This window comes from Pristiophorus japonicus, chromosome 10 (genome assembly GCF_044704955.1).
Source record: "Pristiophorus japonicus isolate sPriJap1 chromosome 10, sPriJap1.hap1, whole genome shotgun sequence".
NCBI classification, from domain to species: Eukaryota; Metazoa; Chordata; class Chondrichthyes; family Pristiophoridae; genus Pristiophorus; species Pristiophorus japonicus.
This window is the reverse complement of record NC_091986.1, coordinates 209,650,578-209,668,819: the sequence shown is the minus strand read 5'-3', so window position 1 is coordinate 209,668,819 and position 18,242 is coordinate 209,650,578.

Here is an 18,242-nt window from a genome sequence, read left to right as displayed (position 1 = left end):
GTGCAGGGGTTCCCTGCAGTCATTCCCCTCCAAAACAGATACACCATTTTGGGTACCATTGGGGGGGATGACTCATCAGGGGAGGGTAACAGCAGCCAAGTTCATAGCACCGTGGGTGGCTCTGCTTCACAGGACGGCAGTAAAAGGAGTGGGAAAGCTATAGTGGTAGGGGATTCTCGTGTAAGGGGAACAGATAGGCGTTTCTGCGACCACAATCGAGACTCCAGGATGGTATGTTGCTTCCCTGGTGCAAGGGTCAAGGATGTCTCGGAGCGGCTTCAGGACATTTTGGAGGGGGAGGTTGAGCAGCCAGTTGTCATGGTGCATATAGGTACCAATGATATAGGTAAAAAATGGGATGAGGTCCTGCAAGCTGAAATTAGGGAGATCGGAGTTAACTTAAAAAGTAGGACCTCAAAAGTAGTAATCTCAGGATTGCTACCAGTGCCATATGCTAGTCTGAGTAGGAATTGCAGGAGAGATCAAATGAATATGTGGCTTGAGGAGTGGATTAGAAGGGAGGGATTCAAACTCCTGGGACATTGGAAACGTCTGGTGGAGGTTGGACCAATACAAACCGTCGGTCTGCACCTGGGCAGGACTGGAACCAATGTCCTAAGGGGAGTGCTTGCTAGTGCTGTTGGGGAGGGGTTAAACTAATATGGCAGGGGGATGGGAACCTATGCAAGGAGACAGAGGGAAGTAGAATGGGGGCAGAAACAAAAGATAGAAAAAATAAAAATAAAAGTGGAGGGCAGAGAAACCCAAGGAAAAAACCAAAAAGGGCCACATTACACCAAAATTCTAAAGGGGCAAAGTCTGTTAAAAAGACAAACTTGAAGGCTCTGTGCCTCAATGCGAGGAGTATTCATAATAAGGTGGATGAATTAACTGCGCAGGCAGCAATTAACGAATATGATATAATTGGCATCACGGAGACATGACTCCAGGGTGACCAAGACTGGGAACTCAACATCGAGGGGTATTCAACATTCAGGAAGGATAGACAGAAAGGAAAAGGAGGTGGGGTAGCGTTGCTGGTTAAAGAGGAAATTAACGCAATAGTAAGGAAGGACTTAGCTTGGCTGATGTGGAATCGGTATGGGTGGAGCTACGGAATACCAAAGGGCAGAAAGCGCTAGTGGGAGTTGTGTACAGACCACCAAACAGCAGTAGTGAGGTTGGGGACAGCATCAAACAAGAAATTAGGGATGCGTGCAATATAGGTACAGCAATTATCATGGGCGACGTTAATCTACATGTAGATATGGCGAACCAAACTGGTAGCAATGTGGTGGAGGAGGATTTCCTGGAGTGTATTAGGGATAGTTTTCTAGACCAATATGCTGAGGAACCAACTAGAGGGCTGGCCATCCTAGACTGGGTGTTGTATAATGAGAAAGAACTAATTAGCAAACTTGTTGTGCGAGGCTCCTTGGGGAAGAGTGAACATAATATGGTAGAATTCTTTATTAAGATAGAAAGTGACAGTTAATTCAGAGACTAGGGTCCTGAACTTAAGGAAAGGTAACTTCGAATGTATGAGACGTGAATTGGCTAGAATAGACTGGCGAATGATACTTAAAAAGTTGATGGTGGATATGCAAAGGCAAACATTTAAAGATCACATGGATGAACTTCAACAATTGTACATCCCTGTTTGGAGTAAAAATAAAACAGGGAAGGTGGCTCAACCGTGACTAACAAGGGAAATTAAGGATAGTGTTAAATCCAAGGAAGAGGCATATAAATTGGCCAGAAAAAGCAGCAAACCTGAGGACTGGGAGAAATTTAGAATTCAGCAGAGGAGGACAAAGGGTTTAATTAAGAGGAGGAAAATAGATTATGAAAGTAAGCTTGCAGGGAACATAAAAACTGACTGCAAAAGCTTCTATAGATATGTGAAGAGAAAAAGATTAGTGAAGTCAGATTCAGGTGAATTTATAATGAGGAACAAAGAAATGGCAGACCAGTTGAACAAATACTTTAGTTCTGTCTTCATGAAGGAAGACACAAATAACCTTCCGGAAATAATAGGGGACCGAGGGTCTAGTGAGAAGGAGGAACTGAAGGAATTCCTTATTAGACGGGAAATTGCTTTAAGGAAATTGATGGGATTGAAGGCCGATAAATCCCCGGGACCTGATAGTCTGCATCCCAGAGTATTTTACGAAGTGGCCCTAGAAACAGTGGATGCATTTGTGATCATTTTACAACAGTCTATCAAATTTGGTTCAGTTCCTATGGACTGGAGGGTAGCTAATGTAAAACCACTTTTTAAAAAAGGAGGGAGAGAGAAAATGTGTAATTATAGATCGGTTAGCCTGACATCAGTAGTGGGGAAAATGTTGGAATCAATTATTAAAGATGAAATAGCAGCATATTTGGAAAGGAGTGACAGGATCGGTCCAAGTCAGCATGGATTTATGAAAGGGAAATCAAGCTTGACAAATCTTCTCGAATTTTTTGAGGATGTAACTGGCAGAGTGGCCAAGGGAGAACTGCCAAATTTTTCATTTGGAAAGACATGGATTAATCAAGGACAGTCAGCAAGGGTTTGTTAAGGGAAGGTCGTGTCTGACCAACTGGATTGAATTTTCCGAGGAGGTAACCAGGAGGGTCGATGAGGGCAGTGCATATGATGTAGTGTATTTGGATTTTAGCAAAGCTTTTGATAAGGTCTCACATGGCAGACTGTTCATGAAAGAAAAAGGCCATGTGATCCGGGCAAATTGATAAGTTGGATCCAAAATTGACTCAGAGCAGGAAGCAAAGGGTAATGGTTGATGGGTATTTTTGTGACAGGAAGGCTGTATCTAGTGGGGTTCCGCAGGACTGGGTCCCTTGCTTTTTATGGTATATCTCAATGACTTGGACTTGCATGTTAGGGGTATGATTAAGAAGTTTGCAGATGACACTAAAATAGGCTGTGTAGTTGATAATGAAGAAAAAAGCTGCGGATTGCAGGAAGATATCAATGTATCCTCCTCCAGCTCCTGACGGTCTGCGTTGCGGAATTGGAGCTGAGGGTGGATTCACTCTGGAGCATCCACAATGCTGAGGATGACGTGAGTAGCACATGTAGCGAGTTGGTCTTACCGCAGGTGAAGTGTCCACAGCCAGCTAGGGAATGGAAGACCAGCAGGAAGAGCAGTGCAAGGAAGGTAGTGCAGGGGTCCCCTGCGGTCATCCCCCTGCAAAACAGATACACCGTTTTGAGTATTGTTGAGGGGGATGACTTATCAGGGGAGGGCAGCAGCAGCCAAGTTCATGGCGCCGTGGCTGGCTCTGCTGCACAGGAGGGCAGGAAAAAGAGTGGGAGAGCGATAGTGATAGGGGATTTGATTGTAAGGGGAATAGATAGGCGTTTCTGCGGGCACAACCGAGACTCCAGGATGGTATGTTGCCTCACTGGTGCAAGGGTCAAGGATGTCTCCGAGCGGGTGCAGGACATTCTGAAAAGGAGGGTGAATAGCCAGTTGTCATGGTGCACATTGGTACCATGGATATCGGTAAAAAAAAGGAATAGGTCCTATGAGATGAATTTAAGGAGCTCGGAGCTAAATTAAAAGGTAGGACCTCAAAATTAGAAATCTCGGGATTGCTACCAGTGCCACGTGCTAGTCAGAATAGGAATCGCAGAATAACTCAGATGAATACGTGGCTTGAGCAGTGGTGCAGCAGGGAGAGATTCAAATTCCTGGAGCATTGGAACCGGTTCTGGAGGAGGTGGGACAGTACAAACCGGATGGTCTGCACCTGGGCAGGACCGGAACCAATGTCCGAGGGGGAGAGTTTGCTAGTGCTGTTGGGGAGGAGTTAAACTAATATGGCAGGGGGATGGGAACCAATGCAGGGAGACAGAGGGAAACAAAAAGGAGACAAAAGCAAAAGACAGAAAGGAGATGAGTAAAAGTGGAGGGCAGAGAACCCAAGGCAAAAAACAAAAAGGGCCACTGAATATAAAGGGGCTGCAGGAGCAGTCAAAATTAAAAATCATGGTTTAAAAACTAGTATTAAAACACTCCACCTAAACGCACGCAGCATTCGAAATAAAGTAAATGAGTTGACGGCACAAATCATTACAAATGGGTATGATTTGGTGGCTATTACAGAAACGTGGTTGCAGGGTGGCCAAGACTGGGAATTAAACATACAGGGGTATCTGATGATTCGGAAAGATAGACTAGAAGGGAAAGGAGGTGGGGTAGCTCTGTTAATAAAGGATGATATCAGGGCAGTTGTAAGAGACGATATTGGCTCTAATGAACAAAATGTTAACTCATTGTGGGTAGAGATTAGAGATAGTAAGGGGAAAAAGTCACTGGTGGGCGTGACTTTATAGGCCCCCAAATAATAACTTCACGGTGGGGCGGACAATAATCAAGGGAATAATGGAGGCATGTGGAAAAGGAATGGCAGTAATCATGGGGGATTTTAACCTACATATCGATTGGTCAAATCAAATTGCACGGGGTAGCCTGGAGGAGGAATTCAAAGAATGCATATGGGATTGTTTCTTAGAACAGTATGTTACAGAACCTACAAGGGAGCAAGCTGTCTTAGATCTGGTCCTGTGTAATGAGACAGGAATAATAAACGATCTCCAAGTAATGAGTAATCACAGTATGGTTGAATTCGTAATACAGTTTGAGGATGAGGAAGTAGTGTCTCAAACGAGCGTACTATGCTTAAACAAAGGTGACTACAGTGGGATGAGGGCAGAGTTAGCTAAAGTAGACAGGAAACACAGACTAAACGGTGGCACAATTGAGGAACAGTGGAGGACTTTTAAGGAGCTCTTTCATAGTGCTCAACAAAAATATATTCCAGTGAAAAAGAAGGGCGGTAAGAGAAGGGATAACCAGCCGTGGATAACCAAGGAAATAAAGAAGAGTATCAAATTAAAAACCAAAGCATATAAGGTGGCCAAGGTTAGTGGGAAACTAGAAGATTGGGAAAGTTTTAAACAACAGCAAAGAATGACTAACAAAGCAATAAAGAAAGGAAAGATAGATTACGAAGGTAAACTTGCGCAAAACATAAAAACAGATAGTGAAAGCTTTTACAGATAGATAAAACGGAAAAGAGTGACGAAAGTAAATGTTGGTCTCTTCGAAGATGAGAAGGGAGATTTAATAATGGGAAATGTGGAAATGGCTGAGACCTTAAACAATCATTTTGCTTCGGTCTTCACAGTGGAAGACACAAAAACCATGCCAAAAATTGCTGGTCACAGGAATGTGGGAAGGGAGGACCTTGAGACAATCACTATCACTAGCGGGGTAGTGCTGGACAAGCTAATGGGACTCAAGGTAGACAAGTCCCCTGGTCCTGATGAAGTGCATCCCAGGGTATTAAAAGAGATGGCGGAAGTTATAGCAGATGCATTCGTTATAATCTACCAAAATTCTCTGGACTCTGGGGAGGTACTAGCGGGTTGGAAAGCAGCTAATGTAACGCCTCTGTTTAAAAAAGGTGGCAGACAAAAGGCAGGTAACTATAGGCCGGTTAGTTTAACATCTGTAGTGGGGAAAATCCTTGAAGCTATCATTAAGGAAGAAATAGTGGGACATCTAGATAGGAATAGTGCAATCAAGCAGACGCAGCATTGATTCATGAAGGGGAAATCATGTTTAACTAATTTACTGGAATTCTTTGAGGATATAACGAGCATGGTGGATAGAGGTGTACCGATGGATGTGGTGTATTTAAATTTCCAAAATGCATTCGAAAAGGTGCCACACAAAAGGTTACTGCAGAAGATTAAGGTACGCGGAGTCAGAGGAAATGTATTAGCATGGATCGAGAATTGGCTGGCTAACAGAAAGCAGAGAGTCGGGATAAATGGGTCCTTTTCGGGTTGGAAATCGGTGGTTAGTGGTGTGCCACAGGGATCGGTGCTGGGACCACAACTGTTTACAATATACATAGATGACCTGGAAGAGCGGACAGAGTGTAGTGTCACAAAATTTGCAGATGACACAAAGATTAGTGGGAAAGTAGGTTTTGTAGAGGACACAGAGAGGCTGCAAAGAGATTTAGATAGGTTAAGCGAATGGGCTAAGGTTTGGCAGATGGAATACAATGTCGGAAAGTGTGAGGTCATCCACTTTGGGAAAAAAAACAGTAAAAGGGAATATTATTTGAATGGGGAGAAATTACAACATGCTGAGGTGCAGAGGGACCTGGGGGTCCTTGTGCATGAATCCCAAAACGTTAGTTTGCAGGTGCAGCAGGTAATCAGGAAGGCAAATGGAATGTTGGCCTTCATTGCGAGAGGGATGGAGTACAAAAGCAGGGAGGTCCTGCTGCAACTGTATAGGGTATTGGTGAGGCCGCACCTGGAGTACTGCGTGCAGTTTTGGTCATCTTACTTAAGGAAGGATATACTAGCTTTGGAGGGGTTACAGAGACGATTCACGAGGCTGATTCCGGAGATGAGGGGGTTACCTTATGATGATAGATTGAGTAGACTGGGTCTTTACTCGTTGGAGTTCAGAAGGATGAGGGGTGATCTTATAGAAACATTTAAAATAATGAAAGGGATAGACAAGATAGAGGCAGAGAGGTTGTTTCCACTGGTCGGGGAGACTAGAACTAGGGGGCACAGCCTCAAAATACGGGGGAGCCAATTTAAAACCGAGTCGAGAAGGAATTTCTTCTCCCAGAGTGTTGTGAATCTGTGGAATTCTCTGCCCAAGGAAGCAGTTGAGGCTAGCTCATTGAATGTATTCAAGTCACAGATAGATAGATTTGTAACCAATGAGGGAATTAAGGGTTACGGGGAGCGGGCGGGTAAGTGGAGCTGAGTCCACGGCCAGATGAGCCATGATCTTGTTGAATGGCGGAGCAGGCTCGAGGGGCTAGATGGCCTACTCCTGTTCCTAATTCTTATGTTCTTATTATTGGTCAGGTGAGTGGAACAGTGGCAAATGGAATTCAATCCGGATAAAGTGTTGAGGCCAGTTCGTTAGATATATTCAAAAGGGAGTTAGATGTGGCCCTTACGACTAAAAGGATCAAGGGTTATGGAGAGAAAGCAGGAATGGCGTACTAAAGTTACAAAAATGATCAGCCATGATCATATTGATTGGTGGTGCAGGCTCAAAGGGCCGAATAGCCTACTCCTGCACCTATGTTCTGTGTTTCTATGTTTCTAAGTGTGAGAAAATGCATTTGGGGAGGTCTAACAAGGCAAGAGCATGCACATTAAATGGTATGACACTGAAACGTGTAGAAGAACAAAGGGACTTTGGAGTGCAGGTCCACAGATCCCTAAAGGTGGCTGGCCAGATAAGGTGGTTAAGAAGGCATACGGAATACTTGCCTTTATTAGTCGAGGCATGGAATCCAAGAGCAAGGACATTATACTTGAACTGTATAAAGCACTGGTTCTGCCGCAGCTGGTGTACGGTGTGCAGTTTTGGTCACCACATTGCAGGAAAGATGTGATTGCACTGGAAAAGGGGCAGAGGAGATTGACAAGAATCTTGCCTGGTCTGGAGAATTTTTTCTATGAGGAAAGATTGGAGATGCTGGGTCTGTTTTCTTTGGAACTGAGGAGGCTAAGAGGAGACCTGATTGAGGTGTATAAAATTATGAGGGGCCTGGGTAGAGTGAATAGGAAGGAAAAAGATTAGTGAAGACAAACGTTGGTCCCTTGCAGTTGAATTCAGGTGAATTTATAAAGGGGAACAAAGAAATGGCAGACCAATTGAACAAATACTTTGGTTCTATCTTCACGAAGGAAGACATAAATAACCTTCCGGAAGTACTAAGGGACTGAGTGTCTAGTGAGAAGGAGGAACTGAAGGTAATCCTTATTAGGCGGGAAATTGTGTTCGGGAAATTGATGGGATTGAAGGCCGATAAATCCCCAGGGCCAGATAGTCTGCATCCCAGAGTACTTAAGGAAGTGCCCTAGAAATAGTGGATGCATTGGTGATCATTTTCCAACAGTCTATCGACTCTGGATCAGTTCCTATGGACTGGAGGGTAGCTAATGTAAAGGTGGGGAGAGAGAAAGCGGGTTATTATAGATCGGTTAGCCTGACATCAGCGGTGGGGAAAATGTTGGAATCAATTATTAAGGATGAAATAGCAGCGCATTTGGAAAGCAGTGACAGGATCGGTCCAAGTCAGCATGGATTTATGAAGGGGAAATCATGTTGACAAATCTTCTGGAATTGTTGCAATACACACCTGACGCCATATGACGACGCATCACATGCTCGTACCAAATGCTTACATGGATCATACAACACAAGCAATTTGTTTGAACTTAACAATTTTCGTGCTTTTACAAAGGCATCTTCTTGGCTTTTGCCCCAAACACATTCACCCCCTTTTCGTAGTGAGACATGTAGTGGTTCTAACAGAGACCTGGTAAGAAGTTACCAAAGTAGTTCAAGAGTCCCAGAAATGACCGCAGCTCCGTCACATTCTGTGGCCTCGGTGCGTATCGATTGCCTCCGTCTTCGAGTTGGTGGGCCTAATGCCGTCCGCCGCAATGCTCCTTCCCAGAAACTTCACTTAAGGCACCAGGAAAACGCACTTTGAGCGTTTTAATCTGAGCCCCTCGCGGTTGAGTCGACTACGAACCTCCTCCAGTTTCTGCCGGTGCTCGACTGTGTTCCGACCTGGGGCAAAGATGTCGTCCTGGAAGACCACGGTGTGCAGGACAGACTTCAGTAAACTTTCCATGTTTCTCTGAAATATTGCCGCCACTGATCAGATTCCAAACGGGCATCTGTAATAAACAAAAAGACCTTTGTGCATGTTGATGCAGCTGAGTGCCTTCGATGATTCCTCCATTTCCTGTGTCATGTAGGCTGAAGTCAGTTCCAGCTTCGTGAACGTCTTTCCTCCTGCCAGCGTTGCAAAGAGGTCGTCGGCTTTTGGTCGTGGGTATTGGTCCTGCAGGGAGAAACGATTGATAGTTCGAAACATAGAAACATGGAAAATAGGTGCAGGAGTCGGCCATTCGGCCCTTCGAGCCTGCAACACCAAGCGATAAGATCATGGCTGATCATTCCCTCAGTACTCCTTTCCTGCTTTCTCTCCATACCCCTTGATCCCTTTAGCCGTAAGGGCCATATCTAACTCCCTCTTGAATATATCCAATGAACTAGCATCAACAACTCTCTGCTGTAGAGAATTTCACAGGTTAACAACTCTCTGAGTGAAGAAGTTTCTCCTCATCTCAGTCCTAAATGACCTGCCCCTTATCCTAAGACTGTATCCCCTGGTTCTGGACTTTCCCAACATCGGGAGCAATCTACCCGCAACTAACCTGTCCCTTCCCATCAGAATCTTGTATGTTTCTATGCGATCCCCTCTCATCCTTCTAAACTCCAATGTATCAACTCCCAGTTGATCCAATCTCTCCTTATATGTCAGTCCAGCCATCCCTGGAATCAGTCTGGTGAACCTTTGCTGCACTCCCTCAATAGCAAGAACGTCCTTCCTCAGATTAGGAGACCAAAATTGAACACAATATTCCAGGTTACTTTGTAATCGCCACAGATTCTGATGGCGCCGTCTCCCTTGAGGACTGGGAGAATAGGACTGGCCCGCTCGCTGAACTCGATCGGTGAGACGATGCCCTCTCTTTGCAGCCGATCTAGCTCGATCTCTATCCTTTCTCTTATCATGTCTGGTCCTGCTCTCTCCTTGTGATGGATGGGTCGCGCCCCCGGACTTAGGTGGATTTGCACTTTTGCTCCTTGGAATTTCTCGATGCCCGGTTCGAATAGCAAAGGAAATTTGTTTAAGACCTGGGCACACGAAGTGTTGTCAGCAGGTGATAGTGCTCAGATGTCATCACAGTTCCAGCGTATCTTTCCCAGCCAGCTCCTGCTGAGCAGTGTGGGACCATCGCCCGGTACCACCCAGAGTGGTAGCTTGTGCAACGCTCCGTCGTAGGAGACCTTTACGGTACCACTGCCGATTACAGGAATCAGTTCTTTCGTGTAAGTTCTTCGTCTCATGTGAATTGGAGTTAAGACTGGCCTTGAGGCCTTGTTGCACCACAACCTTTCGAAAGTCTTTTTGCCCATGATGGACTGGCTTGCACCTGTGTCCAGCTCCATTGACACCGGGAGTCCATTTAGTTCAACATTCAGCATTATCGGGGGACAATTCGTGGTGAATGTGTGTACTCCATGTACCTCTGCCTTCTCTATCTGAGGCTCTGTTTTGTCGTGATCCTCCTCTGCAATGTGGTGGTTTTCAGGTTTAACAGGCTTAGCAGCTCGCCTGAACACTCGTTGGAGGTGTCCCATTGTTCCACAGCCCTTGCAAACGTACTCTTTGAATCGGCATGAATGAAAACAATGATCACCCCCGCAGTGCCAACAAGGTGTTGATGGCGTTGCATTCATCACCCTTGATGGTGGACTCTGAGACATCTGCGGACGTGTAGCTGCAGGTATGTGTGACCTGCCCTGTACGTTACGATTCGAAAACATCATCACTTTGTTCACAGTACTTGTAGCAGCACTTGTGTGCTGAGAGATTTGCTTCGTATTGTCACTGGTGGCTATGAACCCTGGGCTATCACTATCGACTTACTCAAGGCTGGGGTCTCTACAGTCAAAAGTTTGCGAAGTACAGTTTCGTGGCCAATGCCAAGTACAAAAAAGTCTCTGAGCATGTGCTCCAAATGTCCTTCAAAATCACAATGTCCTGCAAGGCGTCTTAGCTCGGCGAAATAACTCGCCACTTCGTGGTCTTCAGATCTTTTGTAGATGTTGAACCAGTACCTCGCCATCAGAACGTTTTCATTCGGGTTCAAGTGCTCTCAGACCAATGTGCACAAATTGTTGTACGATTTTTCCGTGGGTTTCGCTGGAGTGAGCAGATTCTTCATGAGGCCATACGTTGGTGCCCCACAGACGGTGAGGAGGATCACCCTTCGTTTGGCAGCGCTCTCTTCCCCATCTAGCTCGTTGGCCACGAATTATTGGTTGAGTCGCTCCACAACAGTTTCCCAATCTTCTCCCCCCGAAAATTTCTCCAGGATGCCCACTGTTCTCTGCAGCTTTGGGTTCGCTATCTGTATCTCATCGCCAGTTGTATTGTATGGAGAAAGAGTCAGACTGAACACTGTGAGCTGAAAGTAAAATGTGACCTGAGTGTTTTATTGCAGGTCTCCAGAGTGCCTCGCCAACCTGTGACGCCTTCGTAAATACCTCTCAAGGGATTATGGGATCCTTTGGGACTCCGGGGAATGAGCCCTCTGGTGGCTGTACAGAGTAAATACAAGTCCACATATGTAACACTTATGGCTAAAGGGATCGAGGGGTATGGAGAGAAAGCAGGAGTGGGGTACTGAAGTTGCATGATCAGCCATGATCATATTGAATGGTGGTGCAGGCTCGAAGGGCCGAATGGCCCACTCCTGCAACTATTTTCTATATTTCTATGTTATGTTTCTATGACCCCATCCAGGTAAGTTGCTGTAAAAAAAATGTTTCAAGGATGTTCACTAACCTTTTCTTGCAGGTGTTCGTACTTACCGTCAGGGTTAGACCTGCGCCCACGAAACGGTTCTTCCCCCTGCTGGTGCCGACTCCCGAGTAGCAATCAGGCAACTCGGCGGGCGGGAGGCCACTTGCGTGACTTGACCGCCAGATGACATCAGCGGGTGGTTCCCGGCGGTGCTCCCCTCCCGCCCGCTGCGGCCCAAGAGGAAAAGGTCGAGGAGAGGAAAACAGCAGCAAAACTCAGTGGCAGTGGGCGGTAAGGCCACCAATATCGGGGCCTATGAGCCTAACTCCCCTACTTTGTTATCTTATTGGTACTTTCACTCTTATTAAATAAAATTGCCTCAGGAATCAATGGAAATGAAGTCAAATGGAGCTGAAAATCAAAAGTATTAAAAAATATATAGAAATGCAGTCACTTCATGCTGGTTTCCTCTGACCTGAAGCCAGTACTTGACAAGCACTCGCTAATCTACATGCTTCCGACACTGACAGCAGAAGGCACCAGTAACTGGCCATGGGGTGTGCTTATTCACTTGCCGTGAGACGTTATGGCCTGAAAATGAGAGGACTCTTAAAACACCGATCTGCCTCTGCAGCAGGATAGGACATTGTGTCGCACAGTATAATACTCCGGCACTACAGCAACTCGCCAAGGCTTTTTCAGCAGCATCTCCCAAACCCGCGACCTCTACCACCTAGAAGGACAAGGGTAGCAGGCAGCATGGGAGCACCGCCACCTCCAAGTTCCGCCTCCAATCACACACTTGGAAATATATCGGCTATTCCTTCATCGTCGCTGGGTCAAAGTCCCGGAACTCTCTAAAGGCACTGTGGGCACTTTCACCTCACGGACTGCAGCGGTTCAAGAAGGCAGCTCACCACCACCTTCTCAAGGAGCAATTAGGGATGGGCAATAAATGCTGGCCTTGCCAGCGATGCCCACATCCCGTGAACTAATTACAAAATAGATGCCACCCATCAGCCACAGTAGGTACAATAATGTTAAACATTTGAGGGGATTGATGTTGTTAATGTTAATGGTTGTCAACATTACAGCACAAGAGCTGAAAAGAAAGTGAATTGTTCAGCCACAGGAGGCTGGAATGCCTTTTGACCTCCCTAATTTTGGGAGCAATTGTGAACCCAACTGGAGATAAGGTGCGACGAATCAACTCATGAGTGCCGTGCCGTGGGATCGACCCATTCACCAAATGTAGCATCAAATCTCTTTTCTCCTCTGTTTTATCAATTACCAGGGCATGATTCAGTCACATGCTGAAGGGAAACACACCCAGCCAATCAACAGAGGAGAAGGATGGGGAACATTTATATCAAAATGGAGGGGGAAGGAAGAAAGGAAGGAAGAAAGGAAGGAAGGAAGGAAGGAAGGAAGGAAGGAAGGAAGGAAGGAAGGAAGGAAAGAAGGAAAGAAGGAAAGAAAGAAAGAAAGAAAGAAAGAAAGAAAGAAAGAAAGAAAGACTTGCATTTATATAGCACCTTTCACGACCTCAAGATGTAGGAAAGAAAGATATAAAGAGAAAAAAAAAGAAGGAAATAGAGAGATAGGGAAAGAAATAAAGAAAGGAAGAACGAAAGAAAGATTTGCATTCCTCTCGCGCCTTTCAAAGCATTTTACAGCCAGTTAAGTACTTTATTTGAAGTGTAGTCACTGTTGTAATGTAGGAAACACGGCAGCCAATTTGTGCACAGCAAGCTCCCACAAAATATGATAATGACCAGATAATCTGTTTTTATTAATGTCGGTTATATTTTAAATATTGGCCAGAATTCCCCTGCTGTTCTTCGAAATAGTGCCATGGGACGTTTACATCTACCTGAGAGAGCAGACGGTGCCTCGGTTTAATGTCTCATCCAAAAGGAAGGAGGTGGGAGTGGGGGCAGGATTTCTTGAATGAGAAATAAATAAGTTTGTAAAGTCCTGTCCCCTCAGTACAAATTCACACGAGGCATATAGTCAAGTCAAGGTCACTCTGGACCTGCACCTTTATTTCACAGCTCTGGAATGCTGCACTTGCCTGAGACCTGTCCTTATATACCTGTCTCTTGCAAGTGCACCCCTGGTGGTAAGGTATACTGGTGGTTACAGGTCATATCTTATTACAGTCATGTATAGCATGTTAGGATACAGTTATATATAATACTGTAAGATACATGACAAAGTTCTTGGGTGAAGTGCTACTCTGAGTTTTATAAATGCTGACCAACCAGTGTTTTGCAAAATCAGTTGAAGACTGATGTAACACGACCCTGATTGGTATAAATTTATGAGGCTCTGGTCTGCTTTAGGTGTCCGCCGCTCCTGCAGGTTGCTATCGGCGATGGTCGGGTTCTGAGCCAGTTGGTTATTAACTGCCCACCCACCCAGTTTCTGCTCGGGTAGGTAGGGTTAAAATCGACCCCGTAATCTTATTAAAAAGACGAGCTATGTCTCTGCTTTCAGCTCTAATGAATGAACCAATTCTTCTGGCCCATTTTCATCCCGACAGCCCTATAAATACAATGATTATATTTAGTCTACGGACATTAATTTAGCATGAGTGGAATAAAATATGTCGTTTCACATTGTGAGATAAGGGAGAAAAATGCCATCTGTCACAATTAGCACCATGACCAGAAATGCCTGTGGTTTCCTCTAGCTAAGGCTGAGTACTCACTATAATGAGAATTTGCTATTCATACAGCACTCTGACTGCTGTCCCTACACAACTAGGAGCATCAGAAACTAGCTGGAAATAGCCATTCAGGTCCATCCGATCTGGCTTAGTGTTTGGAAGTGGGGATGTACCGCACAGCTTGCAGCACAGGAGGAGGCGGCCATTCAGCCCATCTTTGAAGGAGCTATCCAATTAGTTCCACTTCCCTGCCCTTTCCCCATCACCCCGCAGGTATTTCCTCTTTTAGTTTACCACTTTCTGTTCGATCAAAAACCCTCATTTTCTCCTGTTCACCTTCCTCCCAATCTCACGTGGCCCGGGTCGCCATTGTGCAGCCCGGCGCTCTATTTTAGGCTGCACCCCGGTCACACGCTGCCCTGGTGGCCCAACGGAGGCCATCGGAGGCCTTGGAGATTGCGCAGCGGCCCTCCCCCTTTATTCGAAGGGGAGGGGCATTGAAGCGTGTCAGCGCTACGCAGAGCATCCATGTAGGGCTTGACTCCCCGCTCCAGTCCCGCCCCCAAAGGAAGTGGAGTGCTGGAGATTGCACACTGCGACCTCTGAGGGGTGGGGAGGGCAACTCAGCGGCAGGGGAGGGGGACTTCTGCACCGGGCGCTAAAATTCTTGGCCCCAGAGTGTTACCAATCGGGGTGCAGGGCAATTTCATCCCCAGTGGGGGAAGAGCAAAAGTAGAGGCCATCAACACAAGATCATCATCAAGAAATCCGATAGGGAATTCAGAAGAAAGTTCTTTACCCAGAGAGGCATCATCATAGGCAGTCCCGTGTATCGAGGATGACTTGTGTAGGGGAGGACGAAAACCCCCTCATTTTACCCAGAAGGAAAAGTGTTGTGGGATCTGTCTGTGCTGTAATGTGAATTGAAACCGAGACGGTTTGACCTTGGCAGAGCAGTGATTGGACAGGGGAGGACACCGGAGGGCCTATGGTGGGACAGAGTCAGCCCGAAGCATGGGGCTTTCAAGCCAATGGGAGAGCACTTGCTCGAAAACTGTGGGACTGACTCATTGCCATTATCGGGCTATTGTCTTCCCCATGTTTACACTATGGAGGGAAATTATGCAGATCTTCAGAAAACTAGGAAACCCAAAACAAACCAAGGGCCTACACAATGGCTACAGGAGGCCAACCCAACTAACACCTACTCAAACCTTGAGTAGGTTAGAGAAAACGGAATTGGAGGGAAATTATGCAGACCTTAGAAACCAGGGAACCCAAAACAACCCAAGGGCCTACACAATGGCTACAGGAGGCCAACGCAATCAACACCCATTCAAACCTTGAGTAGGTTAACATCAGTGGAAAAAACCCGCAATAATCTAAAACTGCTGCATTTTTCAAAATCACAAAGCCCACCAATGGGAAGGATCGATTTCAGTAGGAGAGGCGGACTGGATAATCTGGCTACAAAAAGGAGTTTCTGACGCAGTGTGTGGGCGCTCTGCTCTTGTGATCCAACAACCAGCAAGCCTCTCGACACTGAAGGAAAACCAGTGTCCGAAGACACCAAAGATAGAAGAAACAAACCACTAGACTGCAGAAGGCACAGTAGCGAGTATAACCTCTGGTCCCCGGAACTCCCAACTCAGTTAGGCCAGGAAATGTGGGAGGTTGGGCATTGTACTGCTAAACTTGTGTAAAGATTTTCGTTGTGTCCGTTTAGTGGGATTTAGGGGGATTGTTTTGTTGGTGTATTGCTGTTTGTTGAGATACACCTTGTCAAATAAATTGGAAGCCTAAGTTCCTCTTGGAATCACCTTGTCTCAGTTCTATTGTATCACATCTCCTGATCGTGAGTTTTATGTCAGAACAGTGTAAGGGAAGCTAGGAGCGCCTCGAAAACGCTCAACTGTGTGTCACAGGCTAGGGAAGAAGGGGTTAGGAGTGTTTGACACTCATAGGTGCCTCACAGGCTAGGCATAAGCTGTGGGGACGCACGAGTCTCAAAACCCCCTTCATATGCTGTGGACACAGTCTCTCCAGGGGTGCTCTTGCAGCACTCAGGGTACCTCACAGGCCAGGCATAAGCTGTGAGGGCAGAAGCCCAGAGAGATCGAAAATGCTCAACTGTGTGTCACAGGCTAGGGAAGAAGGTGTTAGGAGTGTTTGACACTCACAGGTGCCTCACAGGCTAGGCATAAGCTGTGAGGGCAGAAGCCCAGAGAGAGACACCCAAGGCACAACAACACTCCCCGAGAACCCCTTACACTTGTTTCCACGCGAAAAGGGATAAGTTCACAGGTGTTTCAATGAAGGACCTAATATTCCAGGTCTCGAACTACATGTTGAAGGGTGGAAGATGCCTATGCATGGATTTTTTTTATGTGTGGTGGCCGGTGCAATCCAGCCACCACACGGGCTTGTCAGAGCTAGGTCTTGGTCCAGTGGCAAGGATTAACCAGGACGACTGGAGACCAGCTGTGCTGTACGGACCTCATCATCATGGGCAGTCCTTCGGAATCGAGGAAGACTTGCTTCCAGTCCTGAACTGAGTTCTTTGGTGGCTGAACAGTCCAATACATGAGCCACGGACTCTGTCACGGGGGGACAGATAGTCGTTGAGGGAAGGGGTGAGTGGGACTGGTTTGCCGCATGCTCTTTCCACTGCCTGCGCTTCATTTCTGCACGCTCTCAGCATTGAGACTTGAGACCCAGATGCACTTCCTCCACTTAGGGAGGTCTTTGGCCAGGGACTCCCAGGTGTCAGTGGGGATGTCGCACTTTATCAGGGAGGCTTTGAGGGTGTCCTTGTAACGTTTCCGCTGCCCATTTGGCTCATTTGCCGTGAAGGAGCTCCACATAAAGCACTTGCTTTTGGAGTCTCATGTCTGGCATGCGAACTGTGTAGCCTGTCCAGCAGAGCTGATTGAGTGTGGTCAGTGCTTCAATGCTGGGGATGTTAGCCTGGAGGAGGACGCTGATGGTGGTGCATCGTTCTCCCAGGGGATTTGTAGGATCTTTTGGAGATGTCGTTGGTGATATATCGCCAGTGCCTTAAGGTGCCTACTGTACATGATCCATGCCTCTGAGCCATACAGGAGGACGGGTATTACTACAGCCCTGTAGACCATGAGCTTGGTGTTAGATTTGAGGGCCTGGTCTTCGAACACTCTTTTCCTCTGGCGGCCGAAGGCTGCACTGGCGCACTGGAGGCAGTGTTGAATCGCCTCATCAATGTCTGCTTTTGTTGTTTAGAAGCTCCCAAGGTATGGGAAATGGTCCACGTTATCAAGGGCCGCGCAGTGGATCTTGATGACTGGGGGGCAGTGCTGTGCGGCGGGGACAGGCCGCTGGAGGACCTTTGTCTCATGGATGTTAAGCGTAAGGCCCATGCTGCACGGACCTAGTGCGCACACATATCGCAGTGTGGGCTGGCCCCGTGCTGCCCCTGGGCCCTCGCCTCTTCTGGGCCCCGAACTCTTGCCTCTCCTGGGCCCTGATCACGTCCCTCTATGAACTCTTGCCACTCCTTCGCCCCGACCTCGCCGCTCCTGCTGTACCTGCCCGCGCTGCAGTCAGCTGTCGCCCTCCTGCAGCAGCACGTGCTGCTCCCTCTAATGGCCCCGGCCTGCTGATGCTCTTGCAGCCTGGGACCACGCCAATTTCTGGGCTGGGCCGTCGCACGCTGCTCCCTTTAATGTCGTGAGAACGTGGAACTAATAGAGTGTACTCTTTGTCTTGTAGGCACCATACTGTATCATTGTATGGCATACCCCTGCCCCATTTATCTCAACATGGAGAACATATGGGCAGGTTGGGGAGAGTCAAGGCTTAACAATACCCGGGTGGGCACCGATGAATTGCTGAAATCTAACCAGCCAAAGCAATGCTTCTTACTGGCATTGCTTGTTGGCAAGCTTTCCCTTGCTTATCCAGGAAGAGCCATCTTACCTGTTTGGACTTTGGGGCTTGCAGGGCTGGCTGGCGCTGAGAGGAATTAATTCCAGCCCCCAGCGACAGGTTTATCCCGCCAAGTCCCATCAATGCCAGCCTTGGCTCCGTGCAAACACTGCGTCAGAAGGTTGTGGGTTCAAGTCCCACTTGCTTGTTTAAT